This window comes from Nycticebus coucang, chromosome 2 (genome assembly GCF_027406575.1).
Source record: "Nycticebus coucang isolate mNycCou1 chromosome 2, mNycCou1.pri, whole genome shotgun sequence".
Classification (NCBI taxonomy): domain Eukaryota; kingdom Metazoa; phylum Chordata; class Mammalia; order Primates; family Lorisidae; genus Nycticebus; species Nycticebus coucang.
This window is the reverse complement of record NC_069781.1, coordinates 47,742,459-47,760,522: the sequence shown is the minus strand read 5'-3', so window position 1 is coordinate 47,760,522 and position 18,064 is coordinate 47,742,459. Positions and strand designations below refer to the sequence as shown.

Here is an 18,064-nt window from a genome sequence, read left to right as displayed (position 1 = left end):
TTACGTTGTATGCTAACTTGTCTTTTATCGTGATGTAAACAATCACCTTTCTTTTTCCTTCTCTCTTTCTTTTTCCTTTTTTTGTACCCAGAAGTTGGCAGATTTTCTTTCTAAAGGATGTTCTGTTCCGTAATTTAGAGGTAGAATTGGTTCATCATCATGGGGATAAACAAACTCCATATTCCTGTCAAGAATGAATCAGAAAATTCCCCTATTAAAAAAGAAAAAGTTGTGTCATTGTACTGTCTTCCAGTTTGAATAATTATCTGTTTTTCGAATAATATAATTAGCCCTTTTGACTTATATCCAACAGTGCTTTCTAAATGCCTAAAATTGCACGATATCCGGTGATTAATGGGCGTTTACAGAATACCTTTGATGAATACAGAAACTATGCTGATTCATTCAGTGTCTCTTAAGTCACAGGAAGCAAAGGGGAAGCAAACCAAGAATGCACCTTCTCCTTTAGGCCCTGATTCTAGCTATTAGGTATAGTTGTCTTTTCTTTCTTTTCATAGTTGCATAAAAGAAACTCTGTCTGACAGCACAGCCTCTCTCTGACAGCACAGCCTCTCTCTGTGTTCACTTCAGCTATGTAAATACAGAGAAGCCTTGAAAGAGAGGTCAAAACCAAAGCCCAAATCTATCATTCTTTTAGCTCCTCAAGCAGATGCTTATAGCTCCCTAGCTGGGAGCTATTTCAGTTTTCTTTTTGAGGCTCCCATTCCCCTAAGATTATATGCACATGGCCCAAGCTCAGAAATGCCACTGAAAATATCAGGGAAGAGGTATTTCGAGATCATTTCAGAAGGAATTTGCAGGGATATTAAAATCATCTTTCTCATGGTGTGTTATGATTTTTGCATCCTTTCTCTTAAGCTGTAAAAGAAAATGTAAGCGTGAAAGCCTTCCTAATATGCGGCATGACAAGGATCTGGCAGACAGTACAGAAGAGCAATGAATGAAGGACGCACCTCATAGCGAGGGTATTTACTGGAGCTTTAGCAGCACAAGTTCTATATTTGCTTTTAGAAAGCAAACAAAGCTAGTTAGAGGTTTTTTGGTTTTGTCTTTTTATAATGCAGGACCAAGTGATTTCATCAAAATGATGAATGTTGTCCATGTGATAAAAGTACAATTTTTTTTTTCAAGGACATGGTTCTCTCAGAAAAAGCAATTTCATTTGGAGAAAATAAACAGTAAAATCCTCCCTCAAATTGTGCTGCTGTGTTTTAATAAAGATATAACTGATGACCTGTGAGCCAGATGTGCTTTAAGGATACAGGGCACTAACAACCCTCTGTTTGATAAATATCCCAGAAACTAAAAATGTTGGGCTTTGTTGGTGGGCCAGAGAAATACAATAAACATAGATGTCATTGGAAATAAGTTTCTAAAAATATAGATTATTTAACCTTCATAAAAAACAGCCATCTAAAAATTTAGCATGTTTGAATAACATCATCAAAATAAGAATCCTATAAATATGTCTTTATTTGTTTGAATACTACATATAATATGCCAGAAAAGTTTTTAGTTGGTTCTTTTTTTCCTTTTTTTTTTTTTTTATTGTTGGGGATTCATTGAGGGTACAATAAGCCAGTTACACTGATTGCAATTGTTAGGTAAAGTCCCTCTTGCAATCATGTCTTGCCCCCATAAAGTGTGACACACACTAAGGCCCCACCCCCTCCCTCCATCCCTCTTTCTGCTTCCCCCCCCATAACCTTAATTGTCATTAATTGTCCTCATATCAAGATTGAGTACATAGGATTCATGCTTCTCCATTCTTGTGATGCTTTACTAAGAATAATGTCTTCCACTTCCATCCAGGTTAATACGAAGGATGTAAAGTCTCCATTTTTTTTAATGGCTGATAGTATTCCATGGTATACATATACCACAGCTTGTTAATCCATTCCTGGGTTGGTGGGCATTTAGGCTGTTTCCACATTTTGGCGATTGTAAATTGAGCTGCAATAAACAGTCTAGTACAAGTGTCCTTATGATAAAAGGATTTCTTTCCTTCTGGGTAGATGCCCAGTAATGGGATTGCAGGATCAAATGGGAGGTCTAGCTTGAGTGCTTTGAGGTTTCTCCATACTTCCTTCCAGAAAGGTTGTACTAGTTTGCAGTCCCACCAGCAGTGTAAAAGTGTTCCCTTCTCTCCACATCCACGCCAGCATCTGCAGTTTTGAGATTTTGTGATGTGGGCCATTCTCACTGGGGTTAGATGATATCTCAGGGTTGTTTTGATTTGCATTTCTCTAATATATAGAGATGATGAACATTTTTTCATTTTTAGTTGGTTTTTAATTCAGATTTCAAAGTTCTGTTGACCTTTAAAACAGCTTACTACTAAAAAAGAATAAAGTAGAGAGAAGCAGAATGGAATTGCAAAAGAGCTAATGCCATCAACAGGGAAAAGTCTATTAGCAGCAATCAGAAAGGAAAAGAATCATTCATGAAAAACATTGGCTATAGACTTCATTTTCTTTAGGGCTTCAGAGAGGATTTAACAAAATAATTGGCTCAACAAAGTCACTAAGATGGCCTCAAGTATTGAGAGTAAGCACTTGTCCAGTTTAATTTCAAACTTGACCTTTTTACCTTCAGGCTAAGGAGCAGTTTGTTTTCTTAGTATGGAGTGGAAAACCTGAGGTGACTGTGAAAATTTGGGCTTAGACTCCCCTCTTCTCTTTGCCAGTAGCATTCCACGCCAATCTACATTAAATATCCCGTCAGTTTCCCTGTAACTTAGATTCACACCTGTAGTCACTGAAGTGTCTGGTATTAATTAGTTGAATTTCTCATCTCCCCAAAATGGCTTAGCACCAAAGTCATTTTTTTGAAATCCATTTTAGCATAAAAATATGAATGTAAAATGCATAAAAGACATTGCTCAGATAATTTATAGCCACAAAAATCCACTGTGGCTGTTTTATCACAATGCCTTTTAATAAATAATGTTAAGTATTTTGAATTTTTACTTTTAATTATTATGGGTATATAGTAGCTGCACATCTTAATAGGGTACATGGTATATTTTGATGCTAGCATATGTATAATATAAATTAATAAAATCAGGGTAATTGGGATATTTCCTTACCTTGGGCATTTAACTTTTTTTTGTATTAGGAACATTCCAATTCCACTCTTTTAGGTATTTTAAGGTATACCCTAACTTATTGTTATTACAGTCACTTAGTTGTGCTATCAAATATTGCTCATTCTATTGAATTATATTTTTGATACCATTAACCATCCTTATTTTATTCCCCTTACCCCAATACCCTCCCCAGCCTCTAACCATCATTCTACTCTTCATATTGATGAAATCAATTGTTTGTAATATTTAGCTTCCACATATAAGTGAGAAGATTGGAGATCTCTTTTTCTGAGCTCATCTTATTTCACTTAATTTAATGTTCTTCTGTTTCATTCATGTAGCAAATAAAAAGATTTCATTCTTTTTGTGGCCATATAATATTCCATTGCGTTTATATACCACAATTTCTTTATCCATTCATCTGCTAATGGACACTAAGGTTGATTCTTTAACTGGGCTATTGTGAATATTGCTGCAATAAATATGAGTACAGATACCTTTTCATTTATCCTGAATGCTATAGATAAACACCCAGCAGTGATATCGCTGGTCATATGGTAGTGCTGCAATAAACATGGGAGTGCAGATACCTTTTCCATATGCCAAGTAACTTTCTTTTGGATACACAACTTACAGTGGGATTGTAGAGTCATATGATAGTTATATTTTTGTTTTCTGAGGACACTCCATACTTTATTCCATAATGGTGATACTAATTTACTTTCCCTCCAAAAGTGTGTAAGGATTCCCCCTTTTCCAAATCCTCACCAGCATTCATTATTACCTTTTTAATAAAAGCCACTTTAACTTGGGTGAGATGATATTTTATTATAGATTTAGTTTGTACTCCGCTAATGATTAGGAGCATTGAGTATTTTGGGGGGGATAATTAAAAATCATCCTTTTTTTATTGTTTGGGATTCATTGAGGGTACAAAGAATTAGGTTACACTGATTGCAGTTGTTAGGTAAAGTCCCTCTTGTAATTGTGTCCTGCCACCAAGAGGTGTGTCATACACTGTAATCTTCCATCTCCCCTCTTCACATCCCTCATTCCCCTACTCCGCCCCTTGTATTAGCTTATCTACTGTCTTCATGTTAGAATTGAGTACACTGTATTCTTGCTTCTCTATTCTTGTGATGCTTTACTAAGAATAATGTGTTCCACCTCCATCCAGGTTAATACAAAAGATATTTATTTATTTATTTATTATTAAATCATAGCTGTGTACATTAATGTAATCATGGGGCACCATACACTGGTTTTATATACCATTTGACATATTTTCATCACACTGGTTAACATAGCCTTCCTGGCATTTTCTAAGTTATTGCGTTAAGACATTTGTATGCTATATTTAGTAAGTTTCACATGTACCCTTGTAAGATGCACCGTAGGTGTGATCCCACTAATCACCCTCCCTCTGCCCATCCTGCCCCCTCCCCTCCCTCTTCCCCTTCCCCATATTCTTAGGTTATAACTGGGTTGTAGAATGCAAATTAATGCATTCCTTTTGGAAAGATGTTTGGAGAACACTTAGAGATCTAAAAATAGACCTGCCATTTAATCCTATAATTCCTCTACTAGGTATATACCCAGAAGACCAAAAATCACATTATAACAAAGATACTTGTACCACAATACAAAAGATTTAAAGTCTGTGTCTTTCTAAATGGCTGAATAGTATTCCATGGTATACATGTACTACAGATTGTTAATCCATTTCTGGATTGGTGGGCATTTAGGCCATTTCCACGTTTTGGATATTGTAAATTGAACTGTGATAAACAGTCTAGTGTTAATGTCCTTATGACAAAAAGATTTTTTTTTCCTTTCTGGGTACATGCCTGGTAATGGGATTGCAGGAACAAAGGGAAGGTCTAGTTGGACTTCTTTGAGGATTCTCTATACTTGCTTGCAACAAGGTTGTATTAGTTTGCAGTCCCACCAGCAGTGAAAAATGTTCCCTTCTCTCCACATCCACACCAGCATCTGATGTTTTGAGACTTTGTTGATGTGGGCTATTCTCACTGGGATTAGGTAATATCTCAGGGTGGTTTTGATTTGCATTTCTCTGATGACCAGGAATGAGGAATATTTTTTTCAAAGAGAATTATGAAATCCTAAGAAAAGAAATTTCAAAAGACACCAAAAATGGAAGAACATATCACACTCTTGGCTTGGAAGAATCAACATTGTCAAAATGTCTATTCTAGGGTGGTACCTGTGGCTCAGTGAGTAGGGCACCAGCCCATATACCGAGGGTGGTGGGTTCAAACCCGGCCCCAGCCAAACTGCAACAAAAAAATAACCAGGCATTGTTGCAGGTGCCTGTTGTCCCAGCTACTTGGGAGGCTGAGGCAAGAGAATCACCTAAGCCCAAGAGCTTGAAGTTGCTGTGAGCTGTGACACCATGGCACTCTACCAAGGGTGACAAAGTGAGACTCCATTTCTAAAAAAAAAAAGTCTATTCTACCCAAAGCAATCTACATATTCAATACAATCCCCATTAAAATACCAACATCATATTTTGAAGAATTGGAAAAAATGGTAATTTATTTTGGATGGAACCAGAAAAGACCCATATAGCTAAGGCTATTCTTAGCAATAAAAAAAGTTGGAGGCATCACCCTACCAGACTTTAGGCTATATTACAAGTGCACAGTAATCAAGACAGCATGGTATTGGCACAAAAATAGAGACCTAGATATACAGAACAGAAAAGAAAATCAAGAGATGAAACCAGTCTCTACTTGCCATCTGATCTTTGATAAACCAAACAAAGCATACAGTGGGGAAACGAATCCCTATTCAACAAATGGTTCTGGGAGAACTGATTAACCATGTGTGAAAGAATTAAACTTGAGGGCGGTGCCTGTGGCTCAAGGTGTAGGGCACTGGCCCCATATACTGGAGGTGGCGAGTTCAAACCCTGCTCCAGCCAAGAAAAACAAACAAACAAAAAATTGGAAATAATTAAACTCAACCTGCACCTTTCACCCCTTACAAAAATTTACTCATGATGGATAGGAGACTTAAATCTAAGACACAAAATTATAAAAATCTTAGAAGAATGTGTGGGGAATACTCGTGATGATGTTGAACTGAGGAAAGATTTTATGACGAAGACTTCAGCAGTCATTGCAGCAACAAAAATGAACAAATGGGACTTAAGGTGAAAAGCTTCTGTACAGCTAAGGACAAAACAAGTAAAGCTAAAAGACAACCTTCAGAATGGGAAAAGATATTTGCAGGGTATCAGACAAAGGGTTGATAACTAGAATCTATAGGGAAATGAATCAACAGAAAAAGTGTAAACAATCCCATATACCTCTGGGCAAGAGATATGAACAGAACCTACTCTGACAAAGACAGACAAATGGCTAACAGTTGAAAAAATGCATTGAGCATTTTTTTTATGTATCTTTTGACCACTTTCATGTCTTTTTTTGAGAAATGTTTATTCATATCCTTTGTTCATTTTTAAATAGATTATTTGATCCTTTCTTATTATTTTTGGAGCTACTTATATATTTTAGTTATTAATGCCTTGTAAGAAGAGAATTTGGCAAATGCTTTCTCCCATTACGTGGGTTGCCTTTTCATTTTGTTGATTATTTCCTTTGCTGTGCAGAAGCTTCTTAGTTTGATGTGATCTAATTTGTACAATTTTGTTTTAGCTGTCTGTGCTTTTGGTTATTAATCAAGAATTCCTTACCCAGACCAATATCCTGAAGCATTTCCCCAAAGCTTTCATTTAGTATTTTCATACTTCAGGTCTTCTGTTTAAGTCTTTAATCCATTTTGTTTTTATTTTGTATATGGCTAGGGAAAACAGTATAGTTATTCTGTATATGGATATCCAGCTTCCTCAGCACCATTTATTGAAAAGACTGTCCCTTCCTCAAGATGTGTGGATTTATCTGGATTCTCTCTTCTGTTCCATTTGTCTATGTGTTCGTTTTTATGCCAGCACCGTACTGTTTTGGTTAACACAGATCTGTAGTATAATTTTAAGTCAGGAAATGTAATTCCTCTAGTTTTGTTCTTTTTTTTCAGGATGGCCTTGCCTATACAGGGATTTTGTGGTTCTATATAAATTGTAGAATTGTTTTTTCAATTTTTGTAAAGAATGTTATTAGCATTATGATGGGTATTGCACTGAATCTGTAAACTGCTTTAAGCAGTACAGATGTTTTAACAATATTGATTCTTTGGATCCATGAGCACAAAGTATCTTTCCACTTTTTTTTATTTCCTTTTCAATTTCTTTCATCAATGTTTTATAGTTTTCATTGTAGAAATCCTTCACTTCTTTGCTGAGTTTATTATTAGGTATTTTATTTTCAGCTATTGTAAATGGGATTATTTCCTTGGTTTCTTTTTCAGATTGTTTTCTGTTGGCATATAGACATTCTACTGATTTTTGCACATTGGTTTTGTATCCTGCAACTTTACTTATTTTTTTTTATAAGTTCTAATAGTTTTGGGGCGGAGTCTTTATGTTTCCCTAGATATAGAATCATCTGAAAACTAGAATAACTTGCCTTCTTCCTTTTCAGTGTGCACAATCTTCCTCTGACCTGATTGCTCTCGCTAGAACTTTTAGTACCATGTTGAATAACAGAGGTGAAAGAGGGCATCTTTGTCTTGCTTCAGATATTAGAGGAAAGGCTTTCGGTTTTCTCCATTCAGCATGATACTAGCTGTGGGTCTGCCATATATAACTTTTATTGTGTTGAGGTAAGTTTCTACTATACCCAGTTGTTTTAGAGTTTTATCATGAAGGGTGATGAACTTTATGACATGCTTCTATAGCATCAGTTGAAAGATTATACGGATTTTGTACATTAATGCAATCATGGGGCACCATACACTGGTTTTATAAACAGTTTAACACATTTTCATCACACTAGTTAAAAAAGAATGAGCATTGGAAAAAAAATATTATATATCAATGATGATGAATAATGTTTTTAATGTGTTACTAAATTAGGTTTGCTAGTAATTCATTGAGGATTTTTGCATCTTTGTTTATAACAGATATTGGCATATAGTTTTGTTGTGTCTTTCTCTGAGTTTGGTATCAGAATGATGCAGGGCACATAGAATAAGATTAAGCTTATTTCTTGCTCCTTGAATTTTTGGAATAGTTTAAGCAAGATTGGTATTAATTTTTTCCTTGAATATTCGGTAGAATTCAGCAGTGAAGGCATTGGGTCCTGGTTTTCTTTTTTTTGTTGTTGTTGTTGTTGTTGATGGGAGACTTTTTTTAAATAGGCACATTACATTTATTCAGAAAGATATAAGTACCTCAAAGGTAAATAGTGAAGCTAATATTTCAAATGAAGCTAACACTTAAAGATTAGGCAAGTTTCATGTGACAATATGTAAAGCTGATAAACAATGGATATAAAGCTCTTATGAAACAAACAAATTAGAATTTCTGGCTTGCTGTATTTGCCTTGTTGATCATGCCTCTACCCTTATTGACAATAATTCTGCAATAAATATTGAATATTATAATTAAGTTGGTATGTTGAATGGAAAAATTAAAATAGATGTGATATTAGTATTGTTACATCTGAGCTTTTCTGATTTCAGAGCAGAATTTATGTTGTTCACTCATATCTTCCTTAGGTGAGTAAATATAATTTCACTTAAGGTGATTACATGGAAAAGGAACAAAATATCAAAAGTATGATTTATATATCCGCAACTAATTTTTAAGATAGAAATCAAATCAAAATAATTATGTGATATGAAAATTTTAGCTTCTAACCACTATAATTTTAAAACTACATCTTACAATTTATTCTAAATTCTCAATGGCAATAAAGCATATCTTACAAATAGTGACTTTTTAAGAAATTCGTCAAATGATAAAAATGCTATCCAATCTACAAATGTTAGAAACTACTGTAGTAACATGGGTTTATGTAAACTGACCTGGGTCCATGTGGAGGGGAAAAAGTGTGACCAAATAAGTGTCTCTCTCTATGTCCCCATCTTCTCAAACACTCCATCATTATCCACTCCACATTCTTTCCTGTCTTTAAGATAATCTTTAACATCATTAACAAAGTCAGTGAAGGGCTTCTAATAAAGACACTATTTGGGAAACAATTATTGATAAATTGATCAAGAACTCACCAACGATGAAAAGTGTCCAGCTCCTTTCAACAAGTATCTTTGAATTAACTGTCTAAATTCATCTATCCTTACAGGATTCATCACTGTATTAATAAGGCTCATGCCTTTTTGTTGTGCACATCAAATACGCCAGAACAATCCTTTCTAAAAGGATAATTTCCCCTACAGTCATGATCAGCACTGAATTCTTCAAAGTGAACTGGCTTTTCCTTCCTTCTGTCTCTTTGCACTATTCTGCTTCTGTGTGGGTGCTTTGTCCTGTGGGTGCAAATAGTCACAAAAAATTGTTCTTGATTTTTCAGCTACAGCTTCTTTTGTAGCACCAAATCTATTATTATCCTTTTTGTTGAAGATGTTCTTGGTGGTATCTTTAAAATGTCTGAAAGAAGATTTAACTGAATCTGAGAAGTTTTTCAGATTTTCCTTCACAGCTAAGATCTTCAGCTTATTTAATTTTTTCTTTATGATGCCTCACAAACTCTATAGGAGAATTCTTCATGGCATCAGAAAATGTTTCCTTAACTGAGCCTAAACATGTTTCCTTTGACTCATTTTTAGCCGTGTGGTTTCCTCTGCTCCCCTTCTTTTTCCCATCAGCTTCTTGTTTTCCATTTTGTTCCTTTAGTTCAACATACAGTCTTTCCCACAAATTGGAGCACTACTACTCAAAGTTCAGCTTCTGTTCCAGCTCAGTGAGTCTTTCCCATAAGATTGATATTTCCTTTTGTTCAGTTAATATTCTGGGAGAATCTGGGTTGCTGCGTGACTTACTAGCACTTAATTGCGGGAGCTCCACCCTTAAAGTCATGGTTATTAATCATTGTCTCTCTAGTTCTTGCTTGAGAGCTTAGCTTCAGCTGGTAGTGTCTTCCTTTGATTAGGAAGCTGTTTCTTCTGTTTTTCCTCTTCCAAATGCTGCTTAAGTTTCTGATTTTCTTTAACGAATTCAGTACTTGTCCCTCTATCTTCCATTATTCTAATCTGTTCTCTTAGTTTATTTAATTCTTCCTGTAATAAAGACAGGGCTTTTTCCTCTTTCTCCAGAGATATTCTTAAATGCTAATTTTCTGTAGCAAGGTTCTTTTTCTGAGTTTCAAAGGACATCTTTTCTAGGTCCAACACCTTGCAAAGTTTTCTTTCAATAACCTATAATCTATAAAAGATTAGTGCGCCTGTTGACATTGGGAAAGATAATCCTTCGTATAATTCAATTCATCTTTATGTATTTTTTTGACTAACTACTGATGCTTCTGAATCTGAATTGTAAGGTAGAAATGTTCAAATCTCACATTGGTTGCAATCACTAAGGCAAGTGTAACACACTTACTGGCAGCACACTGAACGGGCATTTACTCAGCTCCTTAGACAGGTCGGGCTCTTGTGCAGCAAGTATCCATTCTTCAGCTTCTGAAGTAGAAACAGGCTTCTACTAGGCCAATTTCACTAAAAGTGAGTGGCGACCATTGCCTGGTAATCCCTGATGTTTATTCAAAGGCCAAAGGTTGTTTAAGTTAGCAGGTGGTGAATTCTGCAGGATTGGAGTTTAACCTTCAGGCAGCATGTTTCCTTCAGGCCCAGGGTGGGTCTAAAACTGCCAGGCAGGAGCTAAAGCTTCGACTCAGGGGCCTCAGGATTCTGCTTGGCACTTTGTTTTGCTGTGGCGGACCTGGTGCTCAAGTCTCAAAACAAAGTCCTCTGAGCTCTTCTCTTTCCTTTCCTCCAGTGGGAGAAGACTCTCCCTCAGTCAAGCTGCTTGAACTTGAAGGGGGATTGACACTGGCACTGGCGTGGCCACAGCCGCTGGCGTCTCACCAGGTCATATACACCTAAATTCCTCTGGCCACGAGCAAGCACTGCCACAGGACTTGCCCAAGAACTGCAGCTTTTGCCTCATGACTGCCTTATACATTTTGCTCAGGCCCCATGCTAGTGATAGGGATTATAAGAATTCTGCCTTTGCCGGGCGTTGTGGCGGGCGCCTGTAGTCCCAGCTACTTGGGAGGCTGAGGCAAGGGAATCGCTTAAGCCCAGGAGTTGCAGGTTGCTGTGAGCTGTGTGAGGCCACGGCACTCTACCGAGGGCCATAAAGTGAGACTCTGTCTCTACAAAAAAAAAAAAAAAAAGAATTCTGGCTTCAAGTTAGAGGTTTCCCCTCTGGCTGTGCTGGTCAAAATGCTCCCTCCCTCAGCAGAGTGTTCCCCTGTGCTGTGTTCCCCTGTGCCAGCTCTGAGTTTGAATGCAATCAATTCATCTCCCTTCCACAGCCACACAGATTTTCTCTCCACTCAGAGGGCTGTCCCAGAGCAGCCAGGGAACGGGGAGGGTGGCATAAGTAATGCAAGACGGTTTTTCCTGCCTTCTCAGTGCCTCTTTCTTGGTATAATGTAGAAATCGGGTAGTGTGTGTGCTCACCTGATTTTGTTCTGATGGTGCTTGTTTGCATCGGTAGTTGTTGAACTAGATGTTCCTGCAGAGGGACAATCCATCACTGGAGGTTTGCGTTTGGCCATCTTGCTTCTCCCCTTCCTTCAAAGGCCAATAATTTTTTTTGACTTTTTTAAAATTAAATTCTAACTGTGTACCTTGATGCATTTATGGGATTTCACAATGTGAAATGCATACATTGAACTGATTCACACACCCCTCCCAAGAAATTTTAATTTAAGGTCTTCCTAGTTATCATTATATATTCTATAGCCTCTTCTTGCTTCATATTTCTTATATTTACCACAGTCATCACAGATAGAATATTTCTTTCTTTATTTTTTTTTTTAGTAGTTTTTGGCCAGGGCTGGGTTTTAACCTGCCACCTCTGGCATATGGGGCCGGCACCCCACCCCTTTGAGCCACAGGCACCACCCCTGTAATTGCTTCTATGTGATAATAATAGTAACATATTTTATAACTTAAAAGAGACCCAGTTAATTATCAAATGAACCACATTATAACAATTATCATCATCATTCCCAACTGTAGACTGAGATTGTGTTTAGGTTTTCTGTATTGTAAGTGACATTATTTTTTTTTATTGTACCAATATTAAATCTCAGTTATAGAATATAGAAGTTTCTCTCAATTGTCAAGCAGTCCAGGTTTAATAAATATTTACAATCTTAATATTTGAAAAATTTACCTCATCTTTAAAATTAGCATTTTAAGTTATTCATTAAATTACCATTAAATCTCATTGGTCATTTGCATTTCATTGTTTATGAAAATTTTCAGCCTTTTTGCATATTTATTAGAGTTCAGGTGCCAATTATCTTCTGTTTTTAAAGTACTCTATGCATTTATATTGTTGATCCTTTTAGTATATGTGCCCTCAACATACCATTTGGTGTTTAATTTTAACAATAGTTCTTGTGACCTCTTTTACATTATTAATCTTTTTAATTTGGAAAAAAATGCTTTTAACTTTAGCATTCATAAAGTAGTAGGAGTTTCACAATACTTAATATGTTCTTGTTTACACAATGGTAAGCTGAGTCTTATATTGTTTGGACAGGTGTTAAAAAATGCTTGTTGCCACTTTTGATCATAAAGAAAGGAAAGTATCTCACCCTCAAAGCAACAACAGGCGGACCTTGTTCCTTCTCCAACTGTTCTTATCTATTTCCAGTTAGTCTTCAAATTCCTACACAGAAACAATGGACATCATGGTGATTATAATGTTCTAAGAATTTTTTATTCATTTTTTTTTTGAGACAGAGTCTTACTATGTCACCCACAGTAGAGCACGGTGGAGTCACAACTCACAGCAACCTCAAACTCTTGAGCTTAATTGATTCTCTTGCTTCAGCCTCCCAAGTAGCTGGGACTGCAGGCACCCACCACAACACTCGTCTATTTGTTGTTGTTGTTGTTGTTGCAGTTGCCATTGTTGTTTAGCAGGCCCAGGCAGGGCTGGTATCTGCCAGCCTGGGTGAATGTGGCTGCTGCCGTAACCACTGTGCTACAGGTGTTGAGCCTGTTCTGGAATTTTTATAAAATACATGTGTATGCATTTGTTAGAACACTTATAAAACCCAAGTCCTTATTATTCACTTACAGATATTTCTTCCCAATAAATCATTAATTTCTGGAGAACTTTTATTTTCACTCCATTATGACTAGTATGGAATAGGTGCCCACGAAATATTAAATGAATTGTATAAATACCTAATTAGTCAAATGATAGGAAGTAATTACAAAGTGAAATATATAGGGATGGAAATGAAGAAGAAATATGTAATAACACTGTTCTCTCATGCCATGGAAGGACTAGCAAACTGTGACACCTGCAGACAACCAGGAGGAACAATGATATGTCACTCAATCACCTCATTGGGAAGGGTACAGGCAGCCTGTGCACTTACTCAAATCTGAGCTTTCCTATGTGAGGTATTACCATTGTAATAGCTTTGCTGCTGCTCAGCTCCATCATGGCAGTGTGTTGGCTTTGCCTTCTTGGGGGCCATGTTACCTTTCAAACTTGCTTTTTTGTATTTCTCCAAATATGATTATAATAAGAAAAATAGCTATGATCTGAATAGAATACATGTCATTTCCTATGGAAAGACCCTTAGAGATGACTAATATACCACAAAGCAGGTCACTAATTCTAGCACAGGTCCACCAGATCATCCTCTTTTGAAGAGAATTAGAGCACCTGTGTCATATGGAGGATGCCAAAGAAAACTCAGGAAATCTAAATTAAATTAAAGATACAAGAGACATATCAAAGTGAAATACTTTGATAATTAAGTAAAGGAAACAGAAGAAAAAAATACTCTTTAGGGAAAGAGAATTTTAAGTCCTAAAAAGATAAATAGCCAGGATTTCTGTGGATACTTCCCCAAAGGAGTGGATATATCTATCTTGTTATTCATTAGATGTTTATAACACTCAAAAATTAATATTAAATTAAATCATCTGCAGAAATCAGGTCTTACATGTGAAGTTTATATAAACAATCAATTAGCCTTGATTAAGAGAACATTTAGAAATTTTTCCTTAGATAGGAAAGCTGCTCAGAAATTTGGTCACATTTAGTCATACCATTTTTATTGAACACATATTATTAATCACTATATAGGAACTAAAATATATTTAGAGCAACATTATAGTAAAATGTAGCAAGAATTATTTCAGATGGACACCAATTACATATCATTTCCATTTTCAGGAAGGAAAAATAAGTTCCATGTCAGGCATTCAGCCATGTTCACATTTAAACTCAGTCTCATCATTCCAGTCTTCAAATAGCAATGATAGAATAAAGAAAACGATTAGTTTCCTTTCCCCTGGTATTTCAGACAAAATCAAAGAGAATCAGTGACTGAAACCAAACACCATTTTCAATAAAGTTATATACATAAGATTTATATACATAACTTATATACATAACTTATATACAGAAGTTAAAATAAAGTTAGATACATAAGGCCAAATATAATAAATGAGGGAGGAATGAAAAAAATTATTTTTATTTATTTTTTTAGTTATTAAATCATAGCCGTGTACATTAATGCGATCATTGGGCACCATACACTGGTTTCATAGACCATTTGACATATTTTAATCACACTGGTTAACATAGCCTTCCTGGCATTTTCTTAGTTATTGTGTTAAGACTTTTATATTCTACATTTAATAAGTTTCAAATCACCCTGAAAAATTTTGTGGAGACAGATAAAGGAGTTCGTGATTAAAGATTTCGTAAAGTGAAGAGATTTCCCAACATGAAAAGTGCATCCTCTGAGGCAAACTGGCAACTCATTGTTTCTAACTGGAAAACTAGGCAAGTATTCTTAAAACCTCTGGAAAGGCAAGTAAGATAGAATTGAACAAGAAAATGTCCAGACAAGACATTTTTGCAAAAAGCAGACTAACTATCTATGTACTAGTGTAGTGAGAAGTCACTAAAATGTTACTGATCTTGCCCTTTTAAGCTGATGGGAAACCATAAGAGCTAAAGAAGCATTCATAATAACCAAGTGACAAGGAAAAATCCTGTTTCTATGAGAGCACGAACTGGGTCATCCATTATATAGACCTCCTTCAAATAGTAGATCTAGATAAACACTTTTGAAAATGAGAAATAATTACAAAACAGAAGCAGACAAGGATCTATTAAAATATTATGTAAATGTATAACAAAAAAGGAACAAGCAGAAGTGAAAGGGAGGGGAGGAAAGGCTTAAGACTGTAAAAAATAAAAAATTGCCAAGGACAAATTAGAAATTATGATCCAATTATCTAAGTACTCTATCTCTGATTATCTCTATCCAACCATCTAATTTATCTCTATTTCTATCTAATCTTTTTTTAAGCTGTATGTATGTATCTGTAGTTAAGCGACGTCAGCATCAGTCTCTCAGAATACACTATACCTGTTCCTATCAGAGCGTTTCTACACAGCACTAGTGTGGACACTTGGTCAGCAGCTGGTCAACTTCTATACTAAACCCCTGTCCTACTGCTGAGGTTTATTTATTGATTAATTTATTATACGAGTTATTTAAATTTCATATTAAAAATAAACATCTAAGAAATTTAGCAGACATCATGGACATCATCAGTATCCTATAAAAAGAATTTTGTGTCTTTCTAGGCCCCTCCTTATAATCTCTGAAGAAGGTTTAATACCTTTTCAGAGGACCAGAATTGTGTCAATTTTCTAATCTTTGGATCACTTAAAACATTTATACTCCAATATTCCAGGCATTTATTCTTTGTACTTATAAAAATTATTCTTTGTACTTATAAAAAATTGTTCTTTGCGGATGAAAATGTTTATTTGAGACTGTGGCTAACTGTGCACTTTGAAAATCCTATTTCTAAACTCCAAGATGCATGACTACTTTCCCTAGAGTTTAATTGGAGGAAAACACTAAACCAACTAGGAATAAACATAAGTTATACAAATTCTTCACCTTAATATGTTCAAAAATATTATGATATAATAATATAATGATTAAAACTTTATTTTCAACAGATTTAGAATAGAGGTAAGGATGTTTACAGGAAAGAAAGAGATGGAGACTAGATGTTCAAAGAATAGCATTTTCTGATTTAAGGAGAATCAATGCAATCAATTTCTATAAACAAAATGTATAACTTCCAAGTTATTGAGAGTAGGAATATAGAGTTTGGACAACTGAAGATTTATAAATATTCCAAGCAGTGGTCCAAATATACACACATAAGCAAAGCATCAAAAAAAAAAAGGCAAAAACAGTATAGAATTTTTTTTTAACTATAGATATTTCAATCACTCTGGGGCCTTAAGAGACAGCATCATACATTTCACAAATCAGAAGGTCTTCCCTTGGTTACATAAAATTCTATTATGAAAATTCTATTATCTCAGTGGCTTTGCAAAATCTACTTTTGTTCTATAGTCAGGAAAGAATCCTGCCTTTCCTAATAATCTACAGAGTACCTCAGATACCTGAATAAATCTTCTATCAATGATAAGTTGTTTAGAATAATAACTATTTGCCCTGTATTTTTTAAGTCTCATGTACTGCACTTAATTTATTGTGGCTTTGTTATATCCACACACCATTTTAAATATTTATGCATTATGTATATTGTTGCATTTAATCCTAACTGCTACCCTCTAAATCAGTTATTTTTATTACCTTAATATTGTTTGCAGAAAGACAGATTTAGTGAAAGAAAACTTATCAACTCCACCCTTGACATCTGATCTGTGTCTCTGTTATCATCTCTTGCTTCCATGATTGTTCCCCATAACCTACTTTTGAAAGAAATGTAAATATGTAATTCCCTGTATGGCCGACTTGCTGATGTCTGAGCCAAGTAGCAAGGGAATTAAATGAAAAATTATTTATGACCTAAATGCTAACATTGTGATGCATTGGATTACACTATCCTCATTTTTTTCCAGAAAACATTTTTACTTTTTTACCTTTACTTCCACCATACAGTTGAGCATTACCAAAATTCTATCCAATTATTTTCTTAAGTTGACAACTATTTAAATATTTTCTAACTTAAAAATTTTATATATCACACAGTAAAAGCAAACAAAGATTTTAAAGTGGACTTATTGTGAACATTTCTATAATTAAATGTATTAATTTTTCTCTATTAAAATGGATATATTATAGAATTCATACATAGGTACAAAATTCCCTGCAAAAACTGTACAAAAAAACAGTAATGTAAAAGCTCACACATAATCCATACCTGACCCAGCACATTGTACCCCTTGATTGCACTAATGTACACAGCTATGATTTAACAATAAAAAAAAAAAGAAATGAGTGGATTAATGAATAATGAATGGAGAGAAGAACATGTAGACATTAAGACATGAAGAAACTTACTGGCAGCCTTAAGTCATGTTTAATGATTCTATTCTCTATAGCTATTATATGAGGGCTGTCTGGAAAGGATCCAGCTGTGTACATCCTGATTTTTCATACTACGTGCTGGACACTTTCAGACAGCCCACGTGTATGCTGAATTCCTCTCTAACTATGTAATTTATGTATGTGTTAGTATCCTGTCAGAGTGCACAGCAGCTTCTCAGTTGTCTACTTCGTGCTAATCAATGTATATTGACATATTAGATCCCTGTTTTTAACAACTATGAATGACACCACTAGTGCAGACCCAAAGTGAAATCTGTCTTAAGAGAACAGGAAATATATCTAGAAGAACAACAAAGAAGACATAAAAACCTGAAAAACAATTGTCATTTTATAATTCAATACCAAGAGAAAACATTCTCTAAAAACAGAGGCAAAACAAACATATTTCAGACAAACAAAAACTGAGAAAATATGTTAC

The 18,064-nt window shown here is 35.2% G+C and overlaps 1 pseudogene; it reads right to left on the bottom strand.

The window, feature by feature from the left end:
* Window positions 1-9,018: 9,018 nt before the first annotated feature.
* The window catches only part of LOC128596495 (cell cycle progression protein 1-like), a 101,990-nt pseudogene continuing 92,944 nt past the window's right edge, over window positions 9,019-18,064 (bottom strand).